The 4,921-nt window shown below is 39.8% G+C and overlaps 1 long non-coding RNA gene across 1 annotated transcript; it reads right to left on the minus strand.

The window, feature by feature from the left end:
• Positions 1-929: 929 nt before the first annotated feature.
• LOC127319740 (uncharacterized) lies at positions 930-3,090 on the minus strand. Its single transcript, XR_007862663.2, has 3 exons — positions 2,592-3,090; positions 1,603-1,659; positions 930-1,166 (listed from the first exon to the last, which is right to left on the minus strand). It is a non-coding gene; the product is annotated as an uncharacterized lncRNA (long non-coding RNA).
• Between the last annotated feature and the right edge of the window lie 1,831 nt (positions 3,091-4,921).

A 4,921-nucleotide genomic window follows, 5' to 3' on the forward strand; every position in this document is an offset into this window, starting at 1 on the left:
CAATGAGTAAAAACACAATCAGATGTCATGTGCTCTAAAATGTTAGGAGCATATACCAGAATGATTAATGTGATAATCATTGGACAAACAGTAAAAATATCCCTGTGTACTTTAGAAGAACCAAGGATATATAAATAGTTTTGTATGGAGAAATTACAAACAAATCGCTGTAAGGTGTTGCACCGATATTGGTTTTGTCACATATAAAAATAAAAATTTCAATCTCAAAATTAGGCTAAATGTTGTTTAAAAGGTAGCACAATGCTAGATTTAGAAGAGTTCTAAATGTTGTGACGGATTCTACAAACGAAGGCAGAATATGTCGTTGTTTTGACAATGACTGAGGATGTTAAGTAAAAAGGTTCTTTGAGAACTTGGTGTAGTTCCGATAGTGTCAGAACTTTGAAGCTATATTGTGTATGACAATATTAGTGACATATTTCAGACCGCGGAATTAAGGTTCCACCAGAAGACCAAACATATTTAATGCCGACTCATTTGGAAAATGAGTGATGCGTGAAGACGCAATTTGCAAAATACATACGTTTCTGAGTTTGTCAGAACCATTGACTAAAGCTCTCCCTAGGGCAAAGTATGACCAACACCAGAATGCCATGGGTGTTAGGTACATTACAATGTAATCTAGATTATTGACTCTAGTGCAAGTGGGAGACTGTTGGAGATATGCCCAAGAGGCAATAATAAAAGTGGTTATTATATATCTTTATGTTTATGATAAATGTTTATATACCATGCTATAATATTGTAACACCCCAAGGCAACTAAGCCCTTGAGATGTTACCACATACAAACAAAGAGGAAAATAACTAAGACCTTTTAGTAAAATTGGACAGAGTCTCCTTTGTTTTGGAGACGTCCAAGACAACAATCAAATAATATCATGATATAAGAATCATACATGGGAAAACTAAGCGTAATGTTCAATCATGTATAAAGCTGCGATACCACAACTATAGAAACTATTATCTGCACACAATATCGGTAACCATGTCCAACACAAACCCCATGACCGTTTATGACAAAGCTAAATCCAACTATCAAATGCTTAGTTCAAACAGATTGGTGACAAAAATAAGAATCGTGATGTGTATATGGTGAAGGTGCTACTCCCAAAACTCCCCATGCATGGCGTCCTCAAGGTTTACCTAAAAACATGAAAGCAACAAGGGTGAGTACAAAGACTCAACAAGCTCACAAACAAATAGTAATCTTTACATAAATCGAAACACCAACATATCATTAGCCATCATTAATCCATTAGAACATTTTATGATGTCCTACATGCCTATATGCTCATCACATCACATTGCGGATACCGGTATCGCTTGAGTAGACACCCGTCGGCATCTACTCACTCCAACTAGTGGAAGGTGCCTCCAAAGTGGGTCGCAACCCATCAATGAAGGTCGCATTGTGCCTACCAAAGTAGGTCACATTATCATCATTGTCATCATGAGTATGCATTATTCATAATATGCACGGGTCATCATCATTATCGTTGGCATCATGTTCATAACATAAATATTAAATAAAACCGAGTGAATAGAGATATGCAAAATTCACTATCCGTCATGAACTTACCTCAACCACGGGGCATTAACTGTTGATTGTAGGACTCCGTACCAGAAGTAACAACACCTGTTTTTGAAACACATGTCACACTCAATACACATCATTACTTCAAAAGCATACAAGCAAGAATAACATCGCTCCTATACGCAAACAACACACAAGCATTCTCGTTGTCCATTACAAATTATCCATGATGACCCAAAAGGCTAAAAGTAACAGGTGGTAAAAACAAGAATGCTATTTCTAGCTACATGGCACTTTCTTTACTTTACTCTTTTCTGTTAACCACCGAAAGAATGTGTTCTCAGCTACTGTCAAACAGATAAATAAAACTGTAGTTCATTGATGTCTAAAGCCCAAGGATTTAGTTGTCCGCAACTTACTAACAGCAGCAACTTTTCCGTTCAAAACCTCACAGGATTGCCTAGGATCAGATCTGCAGCTACACAAAAGCACAAGATACCAGGCCTAAAGCATGCATATGATTCACGGTATGCTCCAGCTAATAAGCTAGAATAGACCAAGATAAATCATACTTTCTCTGTAGCTTTCTTCTTTTTCCTTGTATGCCTATAATGCTAGACAGCTTCAAGTACCAATCGATGGATTTCACTAATCCATGGAATGTAAACTAGCTAACTGAATGTAATCCTAAAACTATCCTATCCAATTTCAGCAGCTGCAGACTTACAAGAGCAATCATATTCACCAGAATACCTTATCTTAGATGAACCAACGCATAGGAAATCCCCTCTAAACAGCACCCTACCACCAACTTCACAAGGACTAGCAATTCCATTGAAACAACCGAACTACAGGAACAAAAATTCCTCATGTGCAGACCTAAGATACCAGACAGCTAGAGAAAATTAACATTGCCAGCAGCCACGATCAGAAACTACAAAGGAGATGCAAACCACTTGGCCAAATCTACTTAGAAAATAGGAACGATCGGCTATTGACCAAGATAGCAGAGAATGGATGGGGACTATGCATACCCGACCACCTTGCAGCTCTTGGCGAGAGGGTTCCACGCAGAGACGAGCCTATCCGCGGAGGACGCCGTCGAGGCCTTGCAGCAGCGGCGACGACAACCAAACGGCGACAGCGCTCAATGGGGGAAACGCAGCGGCGGCGGCCTGGGCGCTAGCACTGGGATACTACAGGGCAGATCGTGGCGACGCCTTTCAACTCTGCCCTAACATACAGGGAGACACAAACATTGTACAAGCCCAGATCGGAAACAACAATAAGCCCAGCCCAACCCGTCACTTGCTTCACGTAATAGGAAGATACAGGGAACCAGACTAGTTTTTTACGTCCAACTATACAGCTCTAAAAATAAAAGTAGATTGCCAGATCAAGCACAAACTTACTATATTTCTTTCTTCCCTTTTTCTTTTCTTTTCTCTAACACTTCGTATTCCTAAAAAGCATAATTAAACTATCCTCAAAGTTATTTTTTTTCTTTTTCTTAAATATGTCCAGAAAATTAGCTTCAAAAATTTGGGATATTACATTCTTACCCCCTTAAACAGAATTCGACCCCGAATTCTTCATCATAACATATAAAAACACAATCATGAATCACATACCAGTCATGAACAATTCTGGATATTTCTCACGCATGCGAGATTCAAGCTCCCAAGTCGCCTCACGCTCGGTTTGTTGCGACCAAAGAACCTTCACTTACTTTAACGACCTATTCCTCATCACTCGCTTGGACTCATCTAGTATCCTCACAGGGCGAACCTCAAAGGTTAAATCTTGCTCATTCGTAAATAGTTCCATGGTTATTTGTCGTTCTGGATCACGAAAATGCTTCCGCAGCATAGAGACATGGAAAATATTATGCACGCCTTTCATTGTCTCGGGCAACTCAAGTCGGTAGGCCAACTTTCCTACTCGTGCCACTATCATGAAAGGTCCAATGTACCGCGGACTAAGCTTTCCTTTGATGTTAAATCTTATAACCCCTTTAGTGGGCAACACTATTAAGAATGCCTCCTCGCTACCTTGAAGTCCCCCCTCTACCTCTTGTTCTGCTATGCGTTGCTACCATTTGTTGCCTAATCTCAGGCACCCAATATATAGTTCGCTGAATCTACTTTGCTCCCAACACTCCAATGGTATTCCAACAAAGTGGAGATCTACACTTTCTCCCATAAAGATCCTTGTATGTTACAATTACTATGAGATCCTGGCAGCTCTTATTATAAAAGAACCCCACAAGTGACAAGTGACCTTCCTATCTCCCTTGCCAGGTTAGGACATAATGTCTCTACACACATTCCAAAGTTTTACGCTCTAACTGGCCAATTGTTCGGGAATGAAATGCATTACCAAGTCTCAATTGCAAACCTAGTGCACTCTGCAAGTTCTCCCAAGATTTTGATACAAACTTAGCATCCCTATCACAAGTAATGGTTTCAGAAACAACATGCAACTATACTATCTTCTACACATATATTGGTGCCAAGGAACTTAGTTTGTTTTGGGAAAGAATACAATGGGAAAATATGATAAGTCGATGTCCAACCACCGAAATTGCATCATGCGTGTTTCCCATGCTAGGTAGGACAAAAATATATGATGGCCATTATGGAACCTCCAAGGATTACTACCCATCCCGTTGGTATTTTACACTTAGCCTTCACTCATAAACAAACCTCATAATAGGACAGATACTTGTCCACAACACATTTCATTGTTTACCACAAATAATTCTTTTTCAGCTCATCGTACATCTTTATCCCTCCAATAAAAATGGTATATAGGGTACGATGTGCCTCGCTCTGAATGACCTTGCACCTGAGACTTTCGTGGCACAAAAATATGGTCATTCAACCAAGCAGCCTTGGTCCCATCTATTGTGAACTATCCAGTTCAACCTTTTTTTTTTTGAATGTGTTCTATCTCCCTTGATGTATTGGTTGATCAAGGTGTTGCGCCTCATGTATCTAGGTAGATAAAGAACTACGTATCCTCATGTGCCACACTGAAGATCAATATGAGATGGCCATCCTTTAAAGATATGCCATGAGATAATCTATAGTGGGAGAAAAGAAGATCCGACTAAGGGCGTATGGAATCACATTTGGCCTGCCTAGGTTGTACTAGATAGATAGGCCATAGTCCTCTTATCAATTCCAGCCACCGACTTTGTCTCGAGTGGAACTCATGTGTGAAGAGGTATTTGAGACTCTTATGAGGAGTGAAAATATCACAAGACTCCCTATACAGACAATGCTCCCAAATCTTTAGTGCAAAGATGACACAAGCAAATTCTAGATCAAGAGTACGATAGTCCTGCCCATGTATTTTTAAT

This window comes from Lolium perenne, chromosome 2 (assembly GCF_019359855.2).
Source record: "Lolium perenne isolate Kyuss_39 chromosome 2, Kyuss_2.0, whole genome shotgun sequence".
Classification (NCBI taxonomy): domain Eukaryota; kingdom Viridiplantae; phylum Streptophyta; class Magnoliopsida; order Poales; family Poaceae; genus Lolium; species Lolium perenne.